This window comes from Thunnus albacares, chromosome 21, assembly GCF_914725855.1.
Source record: "Thunnus albacares chromosome 21, fThuAlb1.1, whole genome shotgun sequence".
NCBI classification, from domain to species: domain Eukaryota; kingdom Metazoa; phylum Chordata; class Actinopteri; order Scombriformes; family Scombridae; genus Thunnus; species Thunnus albacares.
The window spans coordinates 12,157,381-12,173,232 of NC_058126.1; the positions used below are offsets into that span (position 1 = coordinate 12,157,381).

Genomic DNA, 15,852 nt, shown 5'->3' on the forward strand with positions numbered 1-15,852 from the left:
TCCCCAATCCTATGTCTGCGTCTTAGTTTTCCACTCATGCCCATTAGCTAGCCACATGCAGGACACGTGTGAACTCTCAGAATGATGGCGGCTTTTGGTGTAACTTAATTGCAGCCCATATTCATTATGATGGATGGAGGAGGCACTATTCTAAAAGTGCTTACTGTTTAGTATGTTTGTATGCACCTAGTGTGCAAGCACAGTAGTATAGTTTCATTTGTTGTCAGTGTTATTCAGCATGGTCTATATTCTTTTATACTTTTGTAGTGTCTGTCTCAGAGTTGAAATCTCATTGTCAGGCTAGAATAATAAATTGAACTACTTTTCAAGATGAGATAATATTTGGGAAACATGAAATGGATACTTTGGACATTACAATCCTCAGATTTTTGAAAAACAGAACAAAAAAAGTTCTCAGGTACAAAATGGTTGAAAAAGAGCTTAGTCTGCTCCCTTTTCTCCTTCTCTCTCCGTCTCTCTCTGTCTTTCCCATCCATCCATCCACTGAGAGAGTATCCGGAGCCATCTGCGACCACGATCCATCCCCAAACACTGGGGATCACAAAGGTGTTATTTTTCAAAGCTGGCCCCGTCCACCTCCTGCCGAGGGTGTGCGGCTGCGGTTCAAGGGAAGGTGGGAAACTTCTGAGGCCCTGTTCCCCTTGTACCCCCCTCCCTGTCGCCTGCCTCCTCGGGGGCAGCCCTTTGAGGGTGTCATAACTGCGGCCTGTATAACATGGGTTACTGCTGACGGCGGTTGGTCACAGTTGATGAAGCCTTTAAAGAAGCCTCCCCTCTCATGGTTTCTGTTAAAATTCTGGAGAGCAGGAGCAAGGCCTGGCTCCCAGACAATTACAGACGTAGTAATGGGAGGACTCTGGGCCAGAGTGGGCCTGCATTTTGACTGCTGATGGGTAGAGGGTGCTCCAAGTCCATGTTTGAAGAGAATGTTGTGCAGTATATTGCAACCCTACAGTACCCCCCCACCCCTCACCCCCTTAAAAAAAAATGAAATCACCCTCTCCATTTTAGTTTTGTGCCTGTATGCTTGCAAGTTGCCTACACAAAATGAGTCCTCCATGTTTTGTGCTTCGCAGCGGTCTCCATTTCACAAAGGAGGAGAAAAAAAAAATCCATGAAGACTATGAAATATGCTGTAAATAGACAAAGCTGCAGAACATGCAGCTGTTGCGGTGCCATCCTGTTGTCTTGTGGGCTTGGGGGAGGGTGTGCGCAAGGTAAAATGGGACAGAAAGCCTTGACAGTGTGGTAGTAATAGCACGAGAGCGTTCGCAGCACCTGGTACTCACCTCTTTCTCCACAGAGTCCCTGTGGACATGGTGTCCTGCTGGCACACCGTAAAACTTGATTGTGGAAAACACCATCATGCTGAGACTGATAAAAGGAAAAATAGGAGATGTTTTTATTTTCAAATTCTGGGTGTAACAGCAGAGGAGGGAAAAAATTGTTGTGCAAATAACATTTTTTCCTTTTATATTTATTTTTTACAATCCCTTGTAGACTAAAGACAAGTGTTTAAGAGTGCAGAAACTTTGCTTTTAGATGCCAGCTATCCTTTTTCTTAACACTATTAACTAAGTTACACTGGCACATGATCTTACAGTGTGGACTCATGAAGTATGGTGTCTAAAATATTTAGGTAATGGCTATTATGGATATTTAGAGAATATAATGTTCTGTCTTTTTTTTTAAATAACTCTTTTCTATAAAACTTTGCAATCATTACTTTGTTTTGTTGTTGCACTATTATTGCATTATTCTCATTATTTTTGGTCTAAATTATATCTAAATTATTGTCTTGATGAAGTCCATGTTGAATTAATGTTAAAGGAAAAATTATGCTCAGAAATTTTCCAATTAATAACATCATCATTATCATTTTAAAAAAATCAATTGTAAAGTTTAAATATGCAGATAGAAGTATTTAAGTATTTATTTAAGTATTTGTTTTAGAGTAAGAACAGATTATTTTCAGTTTAATGTTTAGTTAAAAAAATAAAAAAAAAAATAAATAAAAAGACATTTTGTGTTTATAATTTTCAGGTGTTTACACATTTTACTATATTTAATTTTCTAAATTTTAGAAAACTTTTATGATCAGTTTCAAAAATACATTTTTAAAGTTTTCATATCTGTACTGAAAAAATGCTTACAGAGAGGGATGAGTTGAGGACAGTGTTCCAGTTTTGAATGTTAAACGTGACAACTCCATACGTACAGTGAGTGTGCTGTTTCTCTTGGACTCAGGGAGTGTGTTGAAGCTGGACTAACCAGACAGATACAGCGAGGCGGCCACCTTGCCCTGTGTGAGTCGGTGTCAGTGCAAAGTGCAAAGGCCAGAGCGGTTCAGGACTTCTCCTCAGGCCGAGCTACGTGAGCTGCGAGCAATGTGGACGACACGCTCGGAGTGGACCTGAGGAGGCTCAGCACCGCACAATGCTCCTCTGTTCTTTGTGCTGCGTTTCTATCTCGCTCTCTCACTGTCTCTCTCTTTCTGTCCTACGAGCACACACTCGCACACACTCATACGCACACACGCTGAAGAGTTCTCCTCCACACAGTTGGAAAGACAGGGGTCACTGACTGGATGCTCCCAGCTGAGTACTTCAGTGCAACCCTTCTCTGAAACACACACATACGTGAATGCGCACACTTACAGACACATCCACACGTGCACTGTGTTAATGTCTTTTTCCATGCTGGCACCCTGCACAAAGCTTTGGCGGTGTTGCAGTCTGCATTTCTCTCTGAAGCATTAACTGAATGTTTTTCTCATTCATTATATCATCAGTCAAAATTGACTCATGAAAGCATTCTTCAACAGCTGAGGCCTGTTGCTAAGAACAACAGCCATGATAGTAACATGATTTTAATAGGATACTTTTAAAGAAAACAGTCAGATATTCTCATTAAAACTGAAACCTTCAGTGTTTTCTATATACATAGTTTCTATACAATTTTAGTGTAATAAAAAGTGTAAAACGATAAGATCACTCTACAAGATATTTTCTCAGTCGTCATTGTTAAATTTTGTACAGGTGCTGCTGGAGATATTCTGTATCTCAGCTGGCACACTGCAGAGAGTCTGGAGCAAAATAAACCTTCAGCCTGGAATCATACTTTGGGATCCCTGTAAAATGAGTCATTTCTGTGTAAGATCCTTTTTTTATATTTATTTTACAATAATGTGACCATTAATGGTTCAGGAAAATTGAAACCAGACACACAAAGTATTTGAAAACAAGGTTTGAGCAGTGAATGGGTATTTCATTAGTCCTATAAGGGATGTCCTGCAGTGATTAGCTGGAAAGCTCATAAAGGTACTGAGTTTCACTTTATTACAAGGCAGACTTTTCATATTATAGTAGATTGTAATAACATGTAATAAAATAATGTTTAACAAAAAAACAAACCGAATTTATAAAAAGTGTGGCGGGAGTTATAAAATTATACAAGAGTAATAGAATCTTGCAGAACTGGTCGGCAGATGATTCAATCGACATGCTCTCGATGCTCCGCTGAATTAATTACTGCCATAATGCTGCAGGATCGATCAAAAACACAATCCTGCGGCCGTTAATCATTCGTGTCAAAATCAGAGAAACATAACCCAGCCAAGCAGTGCAGGAGGGAGAGGGGGGGGTGTAGAGGAAGTGGTATGCATGAAGAACAGGGAGGCTGATCCCTCTGCCGCTTTGACGTCAGGCATCCATCTACTGGTGTTATTCCTTAATCTGATTCACTTGGCTGCTCAGCAGACCAGTGTTGCCTGTTGGAAAGGTTTCATGTGTGTGATGGATGCTATTGTCAGAAATGCCAAGGTCAATATGCGACGCAGCAGCAAAAAAAAAGAGAGGACTTTCTTATTTCAAAAGTGCTTCCCATGTATCATCATCCCTGCAATCTGACCTTGCTTCCCTCTGTAATAACATTCAGAGGGAGGACAACTGCTGGGCGCATGCTCATGGGCTGGCGTTGATCTTTAAAACGGGTCACAGCGCCGCAGAGAAGAGGCCCGTGTCACTCACGCAGGCGTATTACTTACACTGAGACAGATTTTGAAATGGAGTTGTACTGTCTTTTTTTTTTAATTCTGGGGGGACAATTAGTTCTTGACAATTAGTTCATCATCATGTAAATCGACTCAGAGTAATGGAATGTCAATTTTTGGCAAATGGAGAACTTTGTCTCACGATCTTACAGTTTGTCAGTTTGACTGACAATGTCAGCTTTAGTTACTTTTGCTTCATATTATATGATTCATTCAACCACATCACCATTAAAACTTAATCTCAACACTGACAGTTATTAATATACCACATGAGTCAAACTTTATGTCAACATATCCTGATGCTGGAGTTGTAGTAGTTGGTGTAGTTCTAGTCAAATTAATAGAAATCCCTTCCGCACATGTTTTAAAGCATATAAAAGTACTTAACTTGAAATTGTACTTTGTGTCTTATATAGTTTTTGCACAAAACAGTTTGATACAATGACATTCATTCTTTCTCCCTCATTGAAGAACAAAAACAGAATATGCAAAATATTTCAAAAGCTTAACTACTCCTACTTCACTGTCCAAGTCCATTCTCAGTGTATGTGCATTGGAGGCTTCAAGTTTCCGTATCGTACTTGTGTAAGTTTGATATTGGAACAAAATCATGCTTGTACTACACGTCTCGATCTCAGATTTGAAGTGAGCACAGAGAAACTTTCTCCCTTCATTAGATGAACGTGAAAACAGACTCAAACTCTGCACAGTGAAGGTCAAACATCCAATAAGCAAAACATGTTTTTGATTGGAGGGGAACTTTAAAGCCATTATACTATATTTTATCTACCAAGTAGTAATTTTACCTACCCCTCAGCTAATAATTAAATCATTGTCACAGTTTTAATGAGGCTGCCTGATGAGGAGAAAAACATTACTTGGTGTGTTACAACAGGGTGGACATCACACCGTCAACTTCTTTTTCTGTGTGATATAAGGAAATGGCTGCTAACCTGAGTGGTGTTTCCCCACTGAGCCCTCATCTCCGACTGTCCACTGATTCACCGCTCCCACAGGGGAGACTGACCTCCTCAGCCACCTGGGGACGACCCCCCTACACACAGTTAAATATGCTCACAGGAAGGAACCAGAGAGGAGAAAATCATGTCGTTAAGACTCTACACCAGGCCTGCTGCCTAAGCTCTGTCCGGCTTCCTTTTCTCTAAGGCCGGGGAATAAGAAATATCCCAAGTCTTGGAAAATGACTTCAATTAACCATAATGTTAATCACTATTGCTCAGAACAAAAGTCAAGCTGAGAAATCCCTTGATGGAAATTGTTATAATTGCCCTAACAACGGGGATGAATATTTCTCCCTGCTTAATTACATGTGACTTAATATTTAAATATACCATTTGCGGGTTTTAAAGTATCTTAATCACAGCCATTAATTTCAAGTATCTAGCATTTAGAGTGGCGGGGGAGCAGACAAACACCTTTTACAGTGTGACTGGTTACATGTGGCAGGTAACGTTAGCAGAATGTCAGGTATGTATTATGCACGAGGTGCTGCTGACAGCGCCTGTATGCCTCGACAAGAACAGGTAATTGTGCTTTCCTCGTACAGTAGGAGGTAAGGAGCGATCTGTTACACGCGAGCTGGAGTCTGACTTGTAGCTCTGACCCATCTATCGTAAACAATGGCATCTCTCAGACAAAGACTGAATCACCACAATTAGATAAGAAAGGTTGTGCAATTGTACTGAAGTGTAAGACAGAAAAGTCTTTTCTTCTTTACATACGATACAATAGTTAAATTCTAAATTTGCAGGATTCAGTGTTGAAATAATTAGTCCATAACTCAGTATGGACAATTAGTCCAAGAAAGAAGAATTGGCCTAGAAATTTATTACCAGCAGTTTTTATAATATATTAAGCATTTAAGTCATTAATCGAAGCGAAAACAACAAACATTAAGTGTTTCCAGCTTCTAAAATTTGAACATCTTTGAGTTTGGACGAGTACATAGACAAAAAAAAGCTATTTGAAAACATAACTTTGGGCTCTGGTAAACTCTTATTGACATGTTTCACTATTTTTAGACATTTGTTTGCCTAAAGGATTAACTGACTCATCAAAAAAAAAAAAAAAATCAGCAGATTATTCGATAATAAAAACAATCATTAGTTGCAGCACCATTCAGGCTTCCCTGTGGCCAAAAAACATAAATATTTTGTAAAAATGAGTGAAGTCCTGGTCCTCAAATGTTCGTTCTCTGTCTCCCCTCGCTGTGGTCATTTAGGAACTCGGGGGATGGCTTCTTGAGGATCAGGGTTGGCAACCCCAGTGTCCTGGCCAGCAGCCAACAGTGACTCTCCCAATCTGGCCACCTAAATCACCGCCTCATCTAATTGGCCAAATCACCCGCTGTTCTCAGACCCCCGTTGCTGCGTGGCAAAGGCCTTCTGAGATATCAGACAATGTTTGCAAACTGTTAATGCTGTGTTTGGTCAGGCTTCGGAGACTCTCCGAACAGTTGCGGACGCACACTTCTGTGATGTTGTGGGCTCAGGTGGTAAAGTCTGGTGGAAAAAAAAAATGCTTAAAATCAATATAAAGTAAAACTACATGTTACCATTTCATGTTACATTTTTTGAGAGAATAACTTTCCAGTTTCAGAGCAATTACTGCAATACACACAAATCAAGCAGACACTGGGATGCAGCATTTCCACCACGCTGTCACTTATCAAGAGTTGACAATAAGCTGAAACGCTGCAGGGCTAACAAACACACAGATATACATACTGTAGAGAAGCACACACATCAACAGACAACTGCACACACACACACACACACACACACACACACACACACACACACACACACAGGAGTTAAGCAGGCCTTTGGGTCACGCAGTGTGAGTGAAAAACAGAGAGTGGGAGTGAGCGAGCAGCTGCAGGAGCCATGGGGTGGGTTGGGCCTTACGGCGAGCAGCAAGGGGCTGGGGGAGGCTGAGGGGATGGAAGAGGCTGGGGAGGGCTGCGAGGAGACCCGGAGCTAGGGGCCGCCTGTTTAATTGGAGCTCATTTACACAGCAGTGGAGCAGGAGACACCTGAAGGGCCTTCCCTGCCTTATCAGCTAAATGGCTCCCTCTCCCCATCTTCCACAAGTCAGATTCCTCTTCTTGTTTATTCTCTTGTTTCTCTCTCAGAATACCATTCCTGCTCTTTATATGTCAGCTTTTTCTGCATATCTAGCTGTCTGCTAAGTTATCAGACTTTGCAATGAAGAAAGTCATGCACGTAGTAGAAGTTATTATTAAAATCGTAGAAAAAGAGAGCAGCAACATGTGAGTAACTGAACATACAGGTTGTTAACCTGCCTCATATTTAGAATTATAGATGATCAGTGCCTTTTAATATATCCATGCTTCTGTAAAATCATCTCATCAGCTAGTGTTTACAGTGAAAATACCCACCGTGCCACCTTTCTGTACCTTCGAGAATGAGGTAGAGGATGGTGAAGGAGCAGCGTGGGGGGAGTATGATGAGGAGGAAGAGGAGGAGGAGGAGGAGGAGGAGAGGAGCCCAAAGAAGGAACAACTTACTGTAATCATAGTCATATTCAATCAGACACCTGCTATTAAGTTGATAAATACACTTTTCCCAGTGTGAGTCCAGATACACTGAGTACCCCTAAGGCACTGTTCTGCTCTTTAACTACCTACTCTGCCCGGCTTCTTCACTCAACCACCGACTCTCTTCCCATTAACTCACATTTCACCTAGTCCCACAAAATGTCCCGAAATCCATTCCTTATAGGGCGCTGTATGATTGACTAAATGTAGTCCTCAACAGAGGGACTGAGAATCGATTTGGTGAGTGGTTTTTCAGGCTTTTGGGAAAGAGTGAAGGGGTAGGGTGTCAGGGACATTTTTAGGCCATTAGTAAGTACTATTTTGTCCTTTTTTCCCTTTCGTGCTTACGGTAATAAGAAAAAATGGGAGCAGAGTGTATCTATGTGTGCGTGTCGCGGGGAGGAGGGTGTACGGAGAGGTTGTTGTGTTTGAGGCAGGGAGGGCGCACAGACAAAGCTTCTTGCCTCCTTAATCTCTTGTCTCGCCTTTTCAGCTCCCGTCGGTGCCCACATGCTGGTGACGGGGCCAAGAGGATGCCTCCTGTGAAGAATCTTACTCAGCACGGTGTCATGGCCGCAACGACACCTGATAAACATTAAGTACAGGCTGTGATACCTAAGTGTTATTATTGTTGTTTATTCATTTTATGTGCTCTTAGTGCTTTACAGCCTTCTCAGCTTGTCTGCAGCTGTTGTTTGGTAAGATAAGGAAGCGATATGGGGACTTGCATGTCTTTAAAATGTCTTTTCCCCCGGACCAGAAGAGAAATAAAAGTACCTATAATCCTGCTTTCAGAGTCAGGGAGTCCCTTAAATAGTAATAAGGTGCCTACTTTGCAACTATTTTAGGGACTGTATGAAAATTATTGGGGTTGTTATGGGGTCTGAACCTTATGTTTCACTTTGTTAAAAAAAGCAAGGCCCTCCTCAGGGTTATCAGTGTTTTCTTGGAACCTTCCTCTTGAGTTTGAAGAAAAAACTGCAACACCCTCCTCACATCATGTCAAAATACAAGCACAGTGCAACTTGTTTAATCATATACCCTAAAAAAAACCTTAAAACCTTAATATCTTAATGGAACTCCTGTATCCAGACTATAATGCAAAATTCTGAACGGTTACAGACTATTAAAACTGATACAGAGACAGAACTGGCAAAGTGCATCTTTATGAACCACGGTGCAAGTTGTTTTTTAAGAAAAATATTTGTGTACACATGTTTCAAAGGAAGGCAGAAATTAAATCTAAATTCAGGACAAGAAATATAAAATAGAAGACCCTTTCCTGCTCTCCCAAAAAAGTCTGCCTACATTACCTTCAATTCCCAAAAGTAAATAAAATTAAAATACCCCCCTCCTCCCCCCCGTAATTTCCTTACAGTCCCTTACTGTGCACTTTGCTTATATACAAAATAACTTCCAACATCTTTGGCAGTTATCACACCCCCTGAGCGGCTGCCTCAGGCATAATCACAGGCCGCAGGGTTGTGGAGAGGCTGCTGTGTGTAGCAAATCCTATCGGATCAATAATAAGAGCTTAGAATTTGTTAGCCTCTAATTCCCCTGTTTGCTCTGTTTTTTGTCAAAATAAAGACGCGCACAAATTCTCCTCTAATATAATTTCTTCCCGAGTAAATGAGCTACAGCAATAAGTGTCCTACGATCAACAGTGTAACAATATTGTATTTGGGTTGTCTAAACTCTTTGTGTCAATATTATGAATGTTTTAAAGAATGAACAAAACAAACTTGTGGAAACAGCATGGTTAAAAGCCAGACTTCCCAGTGTTATTGAAATCTACACTTGCTTTGAAACATGAATATCCTGTGTACATTGTCCCGAAAATATTTTCCTTAAGTTCCTCTGAGCCTTAAAAGAAAATTCATAACTTTGTGGTCAAAGTTCAAAACCATCCCCGGCTTGAACATCTGAAAAAAAAAAAAAGAAAAAAGTGGCATAACATACAATTCCCCTCTTAAAATTGCACATGTCACTGATTGAGTTGCAAACTGGCTGGGACGAGATGCGTCTGGAGGCATCGGAGGGGGGTCTCTCTCCATCTTTCTCCCTACTCTCTCATTCCTCTCTCTTCCTCTATCTATCTATCTATCGGCTGAGTGGAATTCATCATCTGTTGCGAGGGCGCGGCACATGATAAGCATGCAAGCGGGTGAGCTGGGCCGCTATATCACTGGGAATGAATGAACGACCTCACTTTGACCCGACCAGGGGAGGAAAACACATGTTCTGCTGGTCTTGGCTGGCTGGCTACCTGCAGAGAGGGTTGGGAATTCCTCCAGCAGGAGGGATGGGAAGATGGAGGGATGGAAGAGGTGGAGAGGGAGGAGGAGGAATAGAGTCAGTCTCCATGTGTCTGCAGCGCCCTGACATTAACTTAGAGAAGATGTCCTTTTGTCAGACAAGGTCTTGTTGAAGAGTTAAGGGTTAAATAATTTTATACGTGTGGCAGTTAGGGGAGGAATTTGAAGAGGTAACATGTACGGACTTTCGGTGCTTTATATAAGTAGTTCATTGAACTTATTAGGGGAACAATGTGCAAGAGTGTTAACCTCTGGAACAACCGTAGACTAATAGACATTTAACATGACGTTATAAAGCTGCTAAGCTCTCTTAGACCCTGTTCGCACTGCAAAATCCTGTGTTTCCTGCTATGAGCTCAGCAAGGTCTGTGGCTACCTATTGTTTTTTTATTACGTGCAAAGCATTTTTCCACTTTCTAAATCTACAGGGGAACGTGAGCTCTTTGTCCAGCATCCTCTCAATTCTGAATCAGTCTCTAAAACTTTAAACTTTCTCCACCCATTGTCCAATGAAATGCAGCTCTGGATTTCATTACTAGTGAAGTTGTGTGTCTATGTGTGCACATTTGTATCGCATGCATTTATGTGTGCAAGATGGGGTAGTTAGCCACACTTGAAAAGCTTAATTTAAGGTAAGCCAGTGTACAAATACGCATATGTATATGCATATGTATGGCTACACACATGCATGTAATTTGTTTCAAAGCCTGCATGTTTATAGTTGTGATGTATGAGCATGCTGTAACAGAGTGTATTTCATATGTGTGTGCATGTTTTAGGGTAATGTGTTTGTGATATGCATTTGTGAATATTTCACACACATGGAGGGACACTGTTTGCACCACCACCAGAACCCATATACTGCAGCTACCCGGCTGTGTTTCTGTGTCAGAGCTGTTACAAGCTGTGGAGAAGAGGCCTTGGCCTCATGTCTGGACATGGAGCTGGAGAATGTAGAAAAGGCGGCATGTGGCAGTGGAGGTATGGATGGCTACAGGAGGGCGTGGTCACTGGATAAAGAGGCCGATTCCTGTTACTGGGCTGTGGGATGAAGGGCGGAAAAGGGGTTGGTAAGGGGGTTGCTAGAGGCGGTCCACATCGCCCCTTTATTTACTTTGACCCCAGGTCTGCAGGAGGCCCAGGGAGGGCACATGCCAAACTCCCCAGGCGGGCAGAGCCGCCCTGCCCTCTCTCTCACCTCTCTGCCCGCCCCTCTGTCTCCAGTTAGATATATGTCTGTTTGGAGCCGTGGCTGCATGAGTGTCGATGATACCCTGCTTCTCTTTTCTTACATGTCTCTGTTAAGACAGTTGGTCTCAGCTGAAATAAGGTTTGGATATGTTTGTTGGCCTTTGAAATGGATTCTTCAATATGTTGTTTTACATATCATTTACATTTACAGTGCCTAGGCTGTCTACCATGTAGTACAAAAGTCAACACATGAGCTGCAATTTGTCATTGATGTTTTATATTTCTTTTTCCAAATTGAAATACCTTTTCATTTGATGTTCAGACCTCACAGCAGTTTGGTTTAAGGGAAGGCTTCACCAGAATTTATCCATATCTTTAGATACAAGAAACGGTTACTTTTAGATTTCACTGTAAACCAACCTACAGTATGATTTATATTCTTGCAGAATAGCTGGAGGATATCCTTAGACAAATTAATTCCTCAGTCACAAGCAACAAGACATATTAAATTTTAATCTTAAATAAATGTGGCACGTGTTATATGAGGATGCAATTTTATAAATGTGTAGAATTAATTGGCAAATTATGCATAGACCTCATCAATCCCTTCCTTAATAAACTCACAATTAGGAGCCGGAATGGAGGATGATAGAGAGAAAAAAAAAAGGGAAAAGGAGTAAGAGCAGTGGCTCTTAAGATGTTAATTATTCAAATGAGGCAAAGTGTATCTGCCTGATGTCAGTGTCAGCACAGTAGTAATTATTACCATGGTAATGCTATTGCCATGGTGTATCAGTGTGATGTATTTAGTTAAAACAATTAGGTGCTGTGATTAGAAATACAAACATAATTGCAAATTTAAACTGATTTTTCACTTTCATACAACGTTTTAGTGCACATTCCTCTCAGCAACCTTTGACATGACCCGCCAGCATTCATGGCAGCATTTAAATACTTCAGTAAACATGTGTGCATTGTATAGAGTGAACACTGCTTTAGATGCTGGCAGAAAAGCAAATTACTGAATTCAAAACAAAACTTTTGTGCAATCGTCTGGGCTCAGCAACTTCAAAATCAATAGTGCGTATAGGAGCATTTTATGTTTATTATTTTTTAAATCCAAACTTCCTTGTTCACCCTGACAGTGTCTGACAGCTGAGTTTAGCCTGATGTTGATATCATTGGCTGACTGCATTTCTGTAGTTTGGAATCGAGAGGTCTTGTTTAGCAAGCGACGGTTAATTGATTGTCAAATCATGTCATAGTGTAGCGGGTAACTGAGATGACTCCAGGGCAAATATGTCCTTGTGAACGTGGTGCCCTCCTGCCCAGTGAGCTCAGCGGAGTCAGTCGCAGCACAGTGGCAGTGCTGAAAATGTCACCCCAAGATGACAGTCATATTCCATTACAGCTATCGCTCAATATCTTCATGCAGGGCAAATTACAGCATTTCAAGAGAGCATAAAGTAACAAAGGAAAAGCCATATGGATATAAAAATAAACTAGAATTATTTTTGTGAGGTCTTCATTAGTCACGAATTGTACTTTATCTCTGGATTTGATAGTTAATCATGATTTCACAGCTGCAATTACGCCCTACAAAGAATAAAAAGGGGTGAAAAAGTTCAAAAAAGAAGAAAAAAATACTTGAAAATAGACATGTTTTGTGTTGAGAGTAGCATGCTGTGACATATTGAGTGACCAATTACTCTACTGTAAACCGCTTTGCCATTGAAAGCTGAAGCCAGTGACAAAATCTGTCCAATTCCAGTGGTTGTAAGTACCCAGAATGTATTGGACTTCTATGGGGACGCGAATGAAGCTGCTGGGCATCCAGCGAATTTCAGCTCCATCTTGTTTCTTGCCGAAAGGCTCTGGCGTGGGCCTGTGGTTGCCAGGCGCCTCCTGAGGTGACTCTATCAGAGCCAGTCAAGCCTGAAATCAATCACTCACACCCATCAAAGGCTGCCCTGCACTGCCATTGTGACTGAGCCATCTGGGCCTCAGCACACTGTCTACATTTATCTCTCTTATGAACTATATGTGGCTCCGTGTGCATGCTTTCTTGTGGAGTGCGTGCATGTGAATTTGTGTATTTGAACGGGTGTTTACAGTATATTTGTATGCTTGTGTTCTTGCTTAAGTGCAAATGAGATGAGAGTAACAGGGTAAAAATTAATAAGGCATACTGTATTGCTTTCTAAACCATAACCATCGCCAGTTGTGAATGCAGGAGGAAACAGTGGCAGGTCTTAGCATCCATCATGCAAGCGTGCTTCTTTACACCTGTTCACAGCCCTCCACTACATGACTCTCCTGCATGGCATCATCTGCTTGAACTAGTTTTCCTGTGTGGAGGCCTTTCTCCTTTGGCCCGCTTTGGTCAGTCTCCTGGTCTCCAGTCCATCCTCTCAGTGCTGAGCGCTAACAGCCCAGCACTGGCAGGCAGAGTGGAGTGGAGCGGCGCTGAGTGCGTGGCAGCTGCCATTGGAGGGCAGTAGAGCACCAGCGCATCCATCTCTATCAAAGTGGCCCCAGTAGCCCCAGAGGGTGCCCGAGTGTAAAGCAGTACTTAGAGGGATGTTGGGAGCACAGAGACAGGCTGGGGAAAATGTGGACAGGTCAGGCCAACATTGGACTCCAGTGGCTCTATGGACTCTGTGTAGTATGTGCTCTCACAGCTTTATATGAAAAGACAGAATGACAATAGAAAGGGGAAAAATAATTGCAAAAAGGAAAGAAAACAATTAATGCTACTTTGAAATGAAAATTAACATAATTTTAGTATTTAGTCAGTGTTCTCAAATATGTCTTAAAAGTCATTTTGCATCTTGAGCGATGTCACTAATTATAGAATTATGCACATAAAACCACAAATGATCAACTTTGACTATTACTATACATGTCTTACATGTCAGTATAAAATCAAGCACTATGAATCATTCACCAAAGTGTCACAATACGTGATTAAATTTAAATATTTTTATATGCTAACTGAGAGATTTTAGAGTATATACTTGCCAATCATATTCACAGTCTTTGAACAAATGACTCCCCTGTCATTTTTTGCAGAAAGACATCTAAGGTCAGCAACTATTCAGCCAGGACGAGTCAATGCGTTTCAATACAGTCATTTAAAAGCCTTTTAGAAAAAGAAAAAGTCAAATGTACTTCTAGCCTTTATGTCTGGACATACAGTACATCCTCTAATCCTTTTTTCAATACCAGTTCAAAAACTGTAAGGATATGCTACCAATATCCATCAGCTTCACTCTTACATGTATTATTCAAATCCTCCTCATATGCATTTGGCCAGTAATCTACCTTAATTTAAAATGAGCTTTAAACCCCATTAAATACTGTACAGACAGACTGCTTCATGAATACTTGGAAGTCCTTTTTCACATATTAATCTCTGGTAGCTGTTAGACAAATTATACATTTCTGACACTTATTCAAAGAGTCAAAAGTTTATTTTTAAGTTTATCTTTACAACCTTTTATGATGGTGATTTCTATTTTCTATTTTTATTTTAAAGTGGAGCGAAAAGTTAAGAATATTTTCTAAATGGTCTACATATGATTTAGACTAAGAGGCACCAACAATGATGTTAATAATCCATTCCTGCAAAGTTATTATTTTTCTACGAGGACCGTTAATTATGATATTCCTACAGGCAGTCATATCATCTTTTTTTATAATTTGCTTTATAATATTAATTTTAATTATAATATAGAATACTAAATATTTTAGAGGTTATGTATTTAATAGGTACACATAAATTATGCATATTTGTCACTTACTGCATTCATGCAATAAATTAATTAATAGAATTTTTGAAGAGGAGAAATTAAACACAATTTGATCCAGTTAGAGCAACCATAACTACATGAAAATAAGGAATTAAGACAGATGTACTGTATATGAAAACATTAAATTAAATTAAAAGCACATTGTCCTACATTTTCAGTGGCTCTCAGTTCACTTAAAACAAACCAGCCTGGAAACTTTCATCTCAGTAAGAAAACATATTCCTTGTTTTCTGCTTTTACATTAACGTCCATGTTTTCTCCGTTCCATTTAGACAGAGAACTGGGATGCCCCAGTCCCGAGTGCAATGTCCCAGACCTTGGCCGGCTCTTTTATGTAAACAGAAACTCCTCGCTGTGAAGGGGTCCCATAGTTAAGAATTCCACTTAGAGAGCACGTTGAAGTCTGCTGCGATATGAGGAGATTCATGTTCTTGCTCTACGCTTTAAAGGTACTTCGTGTAGTTCTTAATGTAGCCTCAATGCCCAGTTGGCTGAGTATAAGTACAATAAACAATTCAGCTTAAGCTACTAACTTGTTTGTGTTTAATCATCATTTGTGAATTTTTCTTATGTTTAAACCTCTACTGAATCTGTACATTAGAAGCCTGTTGATATAATTGTTTTAATTCCAGTTATTATTTTACTGCACTGGAGTTTGTGGGATGAAGAGGATAAACTTTGAGAGATTATGTTGCTGTTGAAATGTATGAACAGTATAATTAATAGAACTGGGAGAAGTCTTTCTAATCTTTGCAATCACTTTATTCATTTCTGGCTTATTAAATATATTTATTAAATATACTTACATGGGAATTGGTTTATGGATTTATATCAAATGTATGAATAATTAATTCCCATCTTGCAAATTACAAATAAGGA

General features: G+C 40.4%; 1 long non-coding RNA gene across 2 annotated transcripts in view; it reads left to right on the plus strand.

Moving 5' to 3' along the window:
* The window catches only part of LOC122972166, a 309,118-nt gene that overhangs the window by 235,024 nt on the left and 58,242 nt on the right, over nt 1-15,852 (plus strand). Inside the window, exon 2 of one of the 2 annotated variants that reach the window (XR_006399663.1) lies at nt 8,146-8,440. The exons of the other annotated variant lie outside the window; for it this stretch is intronic. This is a non-coding gene — a long non-coding RNA (uncharacterized LOC122972166). Of the gene's footprint in view, nt 1-8,145; nt 8,441-15,852 lie in introns of those variants that run through there. 2 annotated transcript variants of the gene reach the window in all.